This window comes from Paramisgurnus dabryanus, chromosome 6 (assembly GCF_030506205.2).
Source record: "Paramisgurnus dabryanus chromosome 6, PD_genome_1.1, whole genome shotgun sequence".
Lineage (NCBI taxonomy): Eukaryota > Metazoa > Chordata > Actinopteri > Cypriniformes > Cobitidae > Paramisgurnus > Paramisgurnus dabryanus.
Window position 1 is genome coordinate 48,995,031 of NC_133342.1, and position 12,910 is coordinate 49,007,940.

A 12,910-nucleotide genomic window follows, 5' to 3' on the forward strand; every position below is an offset into this window, starting at 1 on the left:
AAAATTATATGATATTATATATTGCATTGTGACATTAAGATGTTATTACGTTTACAGGCTTGTGTTTTTGTTGTCATATTTAAAATATAATTCTATTCTATTCTAATCCTGTTCGAAATTTGTATACAAAGAGAGTAGCCTACATATTTTAGTTTTGAATCGTGTTTGTGTTGTGTTTTTGCACACTTTGATGCCTTGATGACAGGGCAATAAAATAATGACATTCATCTCTCCTTTCATTCATTTCATGAAGCCTCTTGTACTTTCTTTATTTTCAGGTAAACTTAAACTGGTTGCAAAGCTGGAGAGTTTGTGACTGAGTTAATAATTTAGCACGAGTATGGCTATTACCCAACATCAGCTCACATTGTCTTTTATCAAAGGCGAGTCCAGGAATCGTCAATTCAATGTGATACAATAATTAAGAGTTTTTTTACCGTATTCATCGGATCTTGCTCTTCCAACAAACTCCGCGTGACAAGTGGATGACATTAGAACAGCACGAGAGGGAATAGAAATCAAACTCCTCCGTATGATTTCTGAATATTTCTCGCGGTACTTTGATGTTATGTGCGTTTCGGTTCTTGCATTGCTGCGTGAAGTTGAGCACACCTAAAAACTCGAGACAGCTACCTGTATGAACTTCCGGCAGAGAACGTCCCTGCCTTTGCCTCATCCATTGTTTTTATATGGGAAGAATGTTTTATTTTCAGCGTGAGAAATACAAGGTGTGGCGTGTGAAGGCTGAAATGCGTGAGACTTGAGAGCCCTGTTTGCATCTAACGTTCTAGAGATGTTAATACAGACAGACAGCAATAAACAAAAGCTGTGCATGCTCTCCTCACGTTGTTCTTGTAAAATCATAATAATATAACAAGCATACCGCTTCGATTCAATGCCGGCTCGAGGGGGATCCTCCCTGTACTGCGCACCGTGTCGTGCACGTGTGGGCGCTGCTAGCGCTGTGAGCCTTCCCTAAAGAGATTGTCCAATAAAAGGTCAATACGTCATCATGTGACTTATTTTATTTGCGGCTAAATTATTTATTATTAATTTTACTAATAGTTAGATTGGGCAGGCCTTCACAAAAGGGCATTTAATTACAAAAAAATGCCTTGACAAAAAGGGCACTTTGGTCATCCAGGGGTAAAGGGGCAGGTGCTTGGGCACCCGCCGCCCCCCCCTCTGCACGTGCCTGGTCTATATACTACTAACATGTATATATTGTACATTTTCTGCTCTGCAACAATGCAACAATATTTTCTTTTATAATATTAATATAATAAAATATGAAAAATATTATTATATTAAAATATTAATATTATAATATTAATATAATAAAAATATTTTTTTCAAAAGTGCTTTAGAAATACATTTGAATTAAAGTGATTCTAACAGATTCTTTGTCATAAAGTAAATGATTCTCCGCCTCTCTGCTGCCCTCTTGTTACTCTTAACTAGGTTAAGAGCAGTGATGGGAATAACGGCGTTATAAGTAATTGGCGTTAGTAACTGTGTTATTTTTTTCAGTAACGAGTAATCAAATAAATTACTGTTTCCCCCGTTATAACGCCGTTATCGTTACTGACATTAAAATGCTGCGCATTACTAAAATTGATCTTACTGTAGTGATTTTCAGCCGCGTATGCTCACTCTCTCAGCCAAACACTGTTTTTCTTGTGTGTGTTGTGAGAAACATAACGGATGATGATTGGCTTAATTTCCATCGGTAGCCAACCAGAGGCAGAGTTCACAAAAAGGCCCGCCCACACGCGCAGTCCAAGTCCGAGGAGCGAGCAGCAGTGTTAAAAAGTCTGAGCAACTTGGTCGGTTTGTTGCTAGATTTAGCAACTTTCTATCACTTTAGCGACTTTATAGGACAAATCTAGCTATCTTTTCTGGCGTGGTTGGAGACTTTTGTAGACTGACATGAAAATACGCGTCGTTTTCTCTTCTCAACGAGCAGCGGTGCTGCTGCTGACTGTGCCCCATCTTAAAGCACTGACATGTAGCCCGATCATCGTCATCAATCACTCCGAAAACACCGGCGACAGGGCGATGGCAAGTACAACCTATGAGTACAACAAGCTCAAAGGTAGCGGTCGCAAACACGTGTGCTTTTAACAAGTATAAAGCACTACTTTTCCATTGTTGAGGTGAAAGGCAAGAATGTTTGTGTAATGTGCAACTTATGCCCATGAAGAAAAGGTCTCTCCACGCTTGTGGCAAGTAATTCTGATCTAATAAAGCACATCACATCGTCACATGCTGCCACAAAATTAGTGATTTCTCTTTAGTATCCATTTTAGTCATTTAACATATTTAATTTTGTAAGGGGCATTCAAGTTATTTGAAATATTAATTTTTTTTAAGTAACGCAGTAATTACTTTTCCTGGTAATTAATTACTTTTATAATAATGTAACGCAGTTACTAACTCAGTTACTATTTGTGAGAAGTAATAAGTAACTATAACTAATTACTATTTTAAAGTAACGTTCCCAACACTGGTTAAGAGACCTCTCCAGCTCTCTTAATTAATTTAGGCGCTGAGACCTAAGCCGTTTCTCAATGTCAAGGATTCTTCCTTGGCAGGACTTGTCCTTAAAATTCACTTCCTTCAGAGGCTAGGCGAGGCTCCTTTTAAGCATTCGGAGAACACGTTAAATGGAACAGGCTAGCAAGTAAACGTCATTACGTCATTGCGTGATTGAAAGGTGTGCTTTCGGTGCTGCGCGCATAGGATTGTGGGTGATTTCAGCGCGTGAAGAGCGCGAAGGATACAAATTTGCATCCTTTCCTGTATATGGGATATTTCTCAAACGAAGGACTCAGTCCTTGGCTGAAATTTCAAGGATCCTCGACATTGGAACAGTCCTTCGACGGACGTCGATGACGTAGCATCCTTGAAATTCTAGCTTCCGAGGATCCTTCCTTGACATTGAGAAACGGCTCTAGTCTTAACATTTAGGAGGCTTTATAAATCAAACTTATTCTTAAGTCTAGGAATAAGAGTAAAATGATGTCATTCTTAGAATTTTGACACACTTCAGACTAAAATTTTACTCTGAGCGGCTTTATACATACGGGCCCTGGGCCCGTATGTATAAAACATCTCAGAAATCCTCTTAAGAATAGTCTTAAGCTATGACTTAAGTGTCAAAAAATTCTTAGTAAGGAGAAGGACCAGTTTGAGAATAGAAGACGTTTATAAAGAAGCTGAAAGCAACTTTCAGTAAAGTGTAAGACTCATTCTTAAGTGCTGACTTAAGTGCCGCAAACTGAGGACTACAATGATTTCAACCTAAATGGCCGCCCTTAACCTCTGAATCAGCCAATAGAAAGCCGGCAATATTATACAGTCACAGCAGCATGTGACACCATACATTTATGAATCATGAAGACATTCTAATTATATTAGTATTTAGATATTTTAATTTAAATTTGCTTCAATAAATGTTTAACAATATTACAAATAACCATTTTGCAAGTTTTTAACATTAATGAAATAGACAAACATAATGTTATTTAAAAATTTAAGATGATTAATCACATTATTTTAACTTCACTCACAAGCTGTTTATAAAGAAAAGACTAAAGTTTGCAAACACTTGGATAAAAAATACTTTGATGATCAAGGCTGAACAAGATGATCAAGTTAAGTTGGATTCCTCCACTTAAACACAATTGTAATATTTGCCATCTTTGTCAATTTCACCTTTGGCTTGCTCACTGCTAACATTGCTGACAATATGTTTTGGGTCAGGGTTTTATACTCTATTATCACTTTACATGTAATGATGTCACTGCAATCTTGTACTTCACATTTTTTATTGTAGATTTTATTGACATTTTATGGTATTTTATTTACCTATCATAAACTGTAAAATGTAAAAGCGGCTCTACTTAAAAAACTTACTTCAATTGTTAACACCTAATATTTAAACATTTTTAACTTTAATTATTTTACTTAAACTGAGAAATTTAAGTTGAAAAAACATTACATTTTAGGCATTATCAATGATTTGATCCAACTTTAACTTTTTACAGTCTATATTATTCAAATTTATATACATTACACCATTGCTGTCTTGATAATCCCATAAAAATTATTGGTACTGTGCAAGCACTTGAATGTGTTTTTTTACGAATATACATCTTATACTGTATATTATATTGTGTAATATAATATACATTGTATAAAAACCCTATACTCTTTATATTTCATAATGTTATATTAATTCCTGTCTACTGTCTATATACTACTAACATGTATTTATTGTACATTTTCTGCTCTGCAACAATGCAACAATAATTGTTTTCAAAAGTGCTATAGAAATACATTTGAATTAAAGTCATTCTAACACATTCTTTGTTGTAAAGTGAATGATCCTCCGCCTCTCTGCTGCCCTCTTGTTACTCTTAACTAGGTTAAGAGACCTCTCCAGCTCTCTTAAATAATTTAGGAGCTGAGACCTAGTCTTAACACTTAGGAGGCTTTATAAATCAAACGTTTTCTTAAGTCTAGGAATAAGAGTAAAATTACATCATTCTTAGAATTTTGACACACTTAAGACTAAAATTTTGCTCTGAGCGGCTTTATACATACGGGCCCTGATCTACAAGGATACAAGTACAAGGATTTCTTAAAACTACATTTACACACAGCCAGATATACTCAATAATTTTCCTATTGCTGCTCCCGCAGAAATTCAATTTTTCCACCGCCGCAGTGATGTTTCCTATGCTCCAACGGAGGGTCAGTTTATCCCACTGCTGGGGTGGTGATCCTTGCTCTTACCGCTTCCACATCAAAAAAGCGCACCAAACCCTTATCAGCTAAACCAACTCTAACGCGTTTGATTGCCGGCGGGGCTTACCCATACGATCGCAGGGAATATTGAACTCCCGTAGAGCCCTCCCAATCGGTAATAACTTCTTCAAGTCTACATCAACAGGGGCATACCCGTCCGAGTATTGAACTCCCGTCAGATGCTGCAAAAGTCCTCCCAATCTAAAATAACCAAACATCCACCTTGTTGTCAGCGGGGGCTTACCCGTCCAATCACAGCGTTTATTGAACTCCCGTTTTAGGCCTCGTCATCAGCGAGGGCTTACCCGTCCGATTGCAGCGAGTATTGAACTCCCGTTGGACGCCGCAAAGCCCTCCAAATCTAAAATAACAAAATGTACACCTCATCGTCAGCGGGGGCATACCCGTCCGATCACAGTGAGTACTGAAGTCCCGTCAGACACCGCTAAGTCCTCCAAATCTAAAATAACCAAACATCCACCTCGTTGTCAGCGAGGGCTTACCCGTCCGATCACAGTGAGTATTGAACTCCCGTTGGATGCCACAATGCCTTTCCATTACAAATCGTCCCCCTCATCGCCAAGCGGGGTCTCACCCGTAGGATGCCGCAAAGCCCTCCTGGGCCCGTATGTATAAAACATCTCAGAAATGCTCTTAAGAATAGTCTTAAGCTATGACTTAAGTGTCAAAAAATTCTTAGTAAGGAGTAGGACCAGTCTGAGAATAGGAGACATTTATAAAGAGGCTGAAAGCAACTTTCAATAAAGTGTAAGACTCATTCTTAAGTGCTGACTTAAGTGCCGCAAACTGAGGACTACAATGATTTCAACATAAAATGGCCGCCCTTAACCTCTGAATCAGCCAATAGAAAGCCAGCAATGTTATACAGTCACAGCAGCATGTGACACCATACATTTATGAATCGTGAAGACATTCAAATTATATTGGTATTTAAATATTTAAATTTAACTTGCTTCAAGAAATGTTTAACAACATTACAAATAAGTACATACATTTATTTTACACGATTTTGCACCATCTTGATTAAGTTTTTAACATGTTAATGAAAAAGACAAACGTAGTGCTATTTATAAAAATAAGATGATGAGTCACATCATTTTGATTTTACTCACAAGCTGTTTATAAGAAAATACTAAAGTTTGCAAACACTTAGATAAAAAATACTTTGATGATCAAGCCTGAACAAGATGATCAAGTTAGGTTGGATTTCTCCACTTAAACACCATTGAAATTTTTCCATCTTTGTCACTTTCACATTTTGCTTGCTTATTGCTAACATTATGTTTTGGGTCAGGGTTTTATACTCTATTTATATCACTTTACATGTAATGATGTCACTGCAACTTTGTAGATACTTTGCAATTTTTGAGGTTAAAAATGCTATTGTAGATTTTATTTACATTTTATGGTATTTTATTTACCTGTCATAAACTGTAAAACCAAAAGCGGCTCTACTTAAAAAAAACTTACTTCAATAAGTAACACCTATATTTAAACATTTTTTACTTTAATTATTTCACTTAAACTCAGAAAATTTAAATTGAAAAAACATTACATTTTTAGGCGATATCATTAATTTGAACCAACTTTAACTTTTTACAGTGTATATTATGCAAATGTAAGGCTTCACAACTCTGCCTCGTCTGGTAGTGTACTGTCCCAATGACAGCGTCTGCTTAGCAGATCCGAGTTCTGCAGGTGATGCTTGGGATGAGCCAGGTTGTTTCACAGTCTTTGGCTCCTCAACACTCACTGTCTCAGACATCTCTGCCCACTGATCATCATTAAGCCTGTGACAAGACTCATTGGCAGCTGCTGTGCTCTTGCGAAGATGCTGAATGTTGCGACGGTACTCTCTATTCCCACAGTCAACAACATAAGATCTTGGGGCACAATGTGATCTCACAACCACTCCAGGAGACCATTTGGGACTGCCAGGATGTGGTTGCATCCTTACTTCATCTCCAGGCTTCAGCGCAGGACAAGGACCGCTTGCCCTCTTGCGATCAAAGTAAAACTTCTGACTAACTTGACACATGCTAACTTGACACATGCATGGACTATTGAGAGCATCTCTTTCTCAATTTGCGCATAGCGCATTTCTGTATCTGTCAGTGACCTGGATGAGAAAGCAACTGGATGACTGTCCTGTAATAAGACAGCACCGAGGCCGTTGCTGCTGGCATCACAGAAGATCTCGACCGGCTTGGACGGATCAAAAAACTGCAGCACTGGGTACTTTGTGCACAAGTCCTTAAGTTTGTCAAAGGCTTGTTGTTGCGCTGGTTGCCATGCAAATTCAACATCAGCTTTCAGGAGCTGTCTTATAGGTGCGTTGACTTTACTGAGGTTTGGCAGAAACTTTGACAGATATGTGACGAAACCAAGAAAACGACCAACACCGTCCTTGTCTGTTGGCGTTTGCATGGATTTGACAGCCTCTATTTTAGCTGGGTCTGCTTTCAGACCATCTGATGTTATCAGGTGTCCTAGGTAGGGCACAGAAGATTGCTTTAATGTGGCATTTGTCGAAATTGAGGCTCAGATTGTAGCTTGTTGCTCTCTGAATTACTTTGCGGAGTATCTCATCATGTTCCTTTACTGAGGGTGCTGCAATGAGAATGTCTTCCATGACACTTATCGCTACGCTGATGCCTTCAAGCATCTCATCCATTATACACTGAAAGATTTCCGGTGAGCATTTTAGACCAAAAGGAAGCATAAGCCACCTAAATCTGCCAATGGGCATATTAAAAGTTGTCAAAAATTATGATGTTTCATTAAGTTCTATTTGCAGGAAGCCAGGTTTTGCATCCAAGACTGAGAAGACCTTAGTACCAGGCATTGTGGAGACAACCTCTTCGATGGTGCGCATTGGGTAATGTTCCCTTTTTATGACTTTATTCAAGTCGCTCGGGTCAATGCAGATCCTTACCTTGCCATTGCGGACAGCTGCTACCATCGAACTCACCCACTCTGTCGGTTGGCTGACTTTTGTGATGTATCCATCTTTAATCATCTCATGTAATTTCTCTATTATTTTCTTTTTCAGTGCAGCTGGTTGACGGCGGACAGGATGGACTACACCTTTTGCTTCCGGGTCGATTTTAATTGTGTATTTGCCTGGTAAGGTTCCAGTAATGTGAATCAGCTATGGGTAACCATTTAGTCCTGCTGGCACATTTTGTTCGTTTGTCAGGTGACCAGAATGTGTCTTATTTTCTTTCTTTGTAGGCTGCAATGCATCAAGCCGCATAACTAAGCCTAAGGCTTCAGATGTTGCACCACTGAGCACATTTTCTTGAGAAATGTCCACAATCTCAAATTCTGTTACCATCTTAGCTCCTTGTATTTAGTCAGAAGATCAACCGCAGCTACAGGCTTTAGCTTGTGGTTTGAGTAGGACTTCAGCACTCGATTAGAGCATTTAAGCTCACCATCATGAAGAAGTGCTTGATAACTACTTAATGTCAATGTGTTACATTTTACACCTGTATCTATTCTAAATGGGACCTTCTGACACAGGATTTCAATGTCTGCTGTCCATTTATCATCACTTTGTTCAGTTGTTTGTGTGACATTTATGTTCAGCATTTCCTCATCCTGTGTTTCAGATTGCAACTGCACACTGTCTGTGTTGACTAATCTTTTGCGGCATACTGCCACCCAGTGGTTTGGCTTGTGACGGTGTGAGCATACTGAGCCTTTTGCTGGACATTTCCCCTGATTCCATTTATGTTGTGGGTCCTTACCGCAACTTGGACAGGTTTTTGGTCGATTTTCATGCCTTTCTTTCTGCACAAATTTAGTCTGTTTTTTCTGATAAGCTTTCTTGTTTGCAGTTTGGTATTTTGTTTTTACGTGTACTGCTTGCACTTGAGACTCTTCCTCTCTGACTATTTTAATTTGCTTCTGCGACAGTTCAAACTTCTGGGCGATTTCAATTGCTTTGGGTAGTGTTAAATCTTCCCCTTTGTCTAACAGTCTCTCCTGGTTCCTTTTTTCTCTTACACCCGCTATTATCGCGTCGATCAGCATATCATCTGAATCTGCATACTCGCAATCCATTAAAAGGAGTCTCAAATCCTTCACAAAATGATCGAAACCTTCCGTGACTACTTGTTTTCTTTGCTTAAAGTGGTGTCTGGCTATTCTTTTATTTTTCCTTGGCCTTATATAGTTGGCAAACTTATCTAGGACTTTAGACGGGTCATCTTCCTCACCTTCACCCCACTGCAACATCTTATATATCTCTCTGCCCTGCTCACCGATCCACGTGCCCAGCCAACCTGCACGCTGTTTCGCTGTTTTCTCAGATAGCAGACCGTCAAAGACGAATTGGACGTGGCTTCGAAATCTTTTAAACTCTTGATACAAATCTGGAGCATCCCAGTCGATTTTAGGGTAATCAAACTGTGATGAAGCCATACTTTGCTTATTATCTGTTCCTGACAGACTTCTGACACCATGTAAAATAATGAGACTGACACAGGGCTTCAGTAACGAGAGATACTGAGTTTACTTAGAACTGCAGTGCACAATATACAAGGTAGGAGGAGTCACAGCATCAGCTACGGAGGCCGGTGCATCACTTAAGCATTGTCAACATGACAATACATTACAGTGATCAGCATCAGAATAATTGACCAGTCAATCTTTGACACTTCCCCTGTAGATCCCGCAAGTACAGTAAGAGAAAAATTAAGTTGGTCCAGGCCCAGATAATCAGGATCACTGCTACAATTCCTGGGAGCCTGCTGACTAATTTGCCCTGCTGTCAGTCAGCCGTTTTATTGCTTTTATGAACCAAGGTCAAATATTACGAATTCGGCATTCAAAAATCATCAATCAGTTTCACTTCACTGCACGCACGAGCAGAGCATTCCAGTCGCCCACGCACCATGTTCTTGCGCAGCGCGTAAAGTGTGAATAGATGAATGGATAATTTGACAGGATTAATTTTTCGGCACTACACCATGATGCGCTTTTCCCGTGTTTGATATACACATGATATAAAAAACACGAATTGGGAACTCGCTTAGAGAGACCAATCTGCTTCGAATACTACTAAAACGCCAATGAACTTGGCATTGAGATATTTGCATAATGCTGGCGCCGCCCCGCCAGGTGCGTATATAAGCCACAGGTGCAAATGTAGAAATCAGCTTCTTTTTCGCTGAGAAAGCCGGAAAGTGTGACCGGCCGATAAACAGCAGGGAGCAGCCCTGTGGCGACGGGACGTGACGTCTCCGTTCCCTCCTTCAGGGAACGAGGGTTACATACGTAACCGAGACGTTCCCTTTCAGTCGGTCACTACGACGTCACGTCGTGACCGACGAATTGGGAATCCCTACCAAAACGCCACTGAGGGCTGACCTCTTCCAGTGTCTGCGTAAAGCCCTCCGGTTCCACTTAAGGATAAGGAGAATTAGGTTTTAAGGCAGAAGGCCGGGCACTAGATGTTCCTTTAACCCCACAGTAGTGCCAGCGACTGGGAAGCGCCCTATCGGAGCGGTATAGGGACGCTGCGGAAGCCACCGCCCCGTTAAGGGCTATTGGTGGGCGAAAGTCAACCGTAGTTGAGGTATAAAGACAGCCGTGGCTGTGTAAGCAAAGCAGTGCTCTGCTGAGGGAAACGTGGGCTAGTAGGATTAACCCCACGGAAAAATACTCACGAAGGAACCCGGTGGGACGCAATGTGGATGCCCGAGCCAAACACATAGGTTCGCGAGGATGCAGCTAGTGAGAGGCTGGCAGCGGATGCTCCGCAACATCAGGCTGCCAAGGCAGCGGAGGAAGACAAAACAAAGTATTACGCATTTTTGTCCTGAAGGCCTTCCATACTGACAGTTATTGTGTAGCGTCAGTCGGAGGCTGCAAGCCGACCTGCGAGCCTGTTCTTTGTGCTTCCCCTAACGAGGAAAGAACACGAGAGGAGACAGGCTCGACACGAACACTGTAAAATCTAGTGAACGTATTAGGTGTCGCCCAACCAGCAGCTCTGCAGATGTCTGTTAGCGAGGAACCACGAGCGAGTGCCCAAGATGAGGCAACACTCCGTGTGGAGTGCGCTCTCAGATTAAATGGACAAGGAATGCCCTGCAGATTATAAGCAAGGGCGATAGTATCAACTATCCAATGAGACATCCCCTGCTTAGTGACAGCTTTCCCTCTCTGCTGACCACCATAACAAACAAAGAGCTGATCTGAGGTCCTAAGGCTTTGTGTGCGATCCACGTAGATGCGTAGCGCTCGTACGGGGCATAATAAAGCCATGGTCGGGTCTGCCGCCTCCGCGGGCAAAGCTTGCAAGCTCACCACTTGATCTCTGAAGGGAGTGGTGGGAACTTTGGGCACGTAGCCTGGTCTGGGTCTCAATGTAACACTCGAGACAGCAGGGCCAAACTGAAGGCACGAATCGTCGATAGAGAATGCATGAAGGTCACCTACCCTCTTAACAGAGGCCAATGCGAGTAGGGTCAGAGTTTTCATTGATAAAAACTTCAGACTTGCAGACTGCAAAGGCTCGAATGGGTTCTCCCGCAGTGCTTTCAGCACCATGGACAGGTCCCAAGGAGGAATAGAGGGAGGGCGTGAGGGGTTTAGCCTACGAGCGCCTCTTAAAAACCTAATAACTAAGTCGTGCTGGCCGACTGATCTGCCATTAATAAGTGAGTGATGAGCAGAAATAGCAGCGATATCAACTTTAATGGTGGAGGGTGACAGCCTACCATCTAACCGGCGTTGAAGGTATGAAAGCACAATATTAATGGGGCATTCTCGGGGTCCTCGCGTTGCGAAGAGCACCAATCGACGAAAAGGTTCCATTTAAGCGCGTAAGCCCGTCTTGTGGACGGAGCTCGAGCCGCGGCGATGGTGTTAGATATCGCTTGCGATAAATCACCTAAACCTTGTGCGCGCTCAACGACCATACGTGGAGATCCCACAGGTCGGGGCGCGGGTGCCATAATGTGCCCCCTCCTTGAGAAAGAAGGTCCTTCCTCAGGGGAATCCGCCAGGGAGGGGCTGTCGCGAGGAGCATTAGTTCTGGAAACCAATTCCTGGTCGTCCAGTAAGGAGCGACCAGTAGAAGGCTCTCCTCGTCCTGCCTGACTTTGCACAGCGTCTGTGCGATTAAACTCACTGGTGGAAACGCGTATTTGCGCATCCCCCGCGGCCAGCTGTGTGTCAGCGCATCCACGCCGAGGCTGCCCTCGGTTAGTGAATAAAACAGGCGACAGTGGGTATCGTCCGGGGACGCAAATAGATCTATCTGCGCACGACCAAACTTCCTCCAAATTAGCTGTACCGTCTGGGGGTGGAGTCGCCATTCTCCGGGGCGCGCAGCTCGGGAAAGCACGTCTGCCGCTGTATGGAGTGAACCCGGAATGTGAATGGCACGAAGGGACCTCAGATGCTTTTGACTCCAAAGGAGGAGATGACGGGCGAGATGTGACATGTGACGAGAGCGCAAACCGCCTTGACGGTTGATATACGCAACGGTCGCAGTGTTGTCGGTGCGTACTAGTACATCCTTCCCTCGCAGCTCCGTAGCAAAGCGTACGAGTCCCAGATATACAGCCCACAACTCGCGGCAATTGATATGCCAGTGCAGCTGGGGTGCTGTCCACACCCCCGAAGCTGCAAGCCCGTTGTACGTGGCTCCCCACCCCGTGTTGGATGCATCTGTGTGTACAACAGCATGCCAATAAATCTGTCTCATGGAAACCCCTGCTCTCAGAAACGCAGGGTCTAACCACGGGGTGAATGTTAGACGACACGCAGGTGTAATGGTTACACGGTGAATGCCGGCGCGCCACGCTCTCCTCGGGACTCGATCGTGAAGCCAACGCTGAAGCGGTCTCATATGGAGCAGCCCGAGCGGTGTCACGGCCGCGGCTGCTGCCATATTTCCCAGGAGCTTCTGAAATTGTTTCAGAGGGACCGCGTTCTTCCCTCGGAAAGAACCAAGGCAAGTCAGAATTGATTGGACGCGCGCTTTTGTTAAACGTGCCGATAAATCGATCGAGTCCAGTTCCATCCCGAGAAAAGAGATCCTCTGCGTGGGACAAAGTTT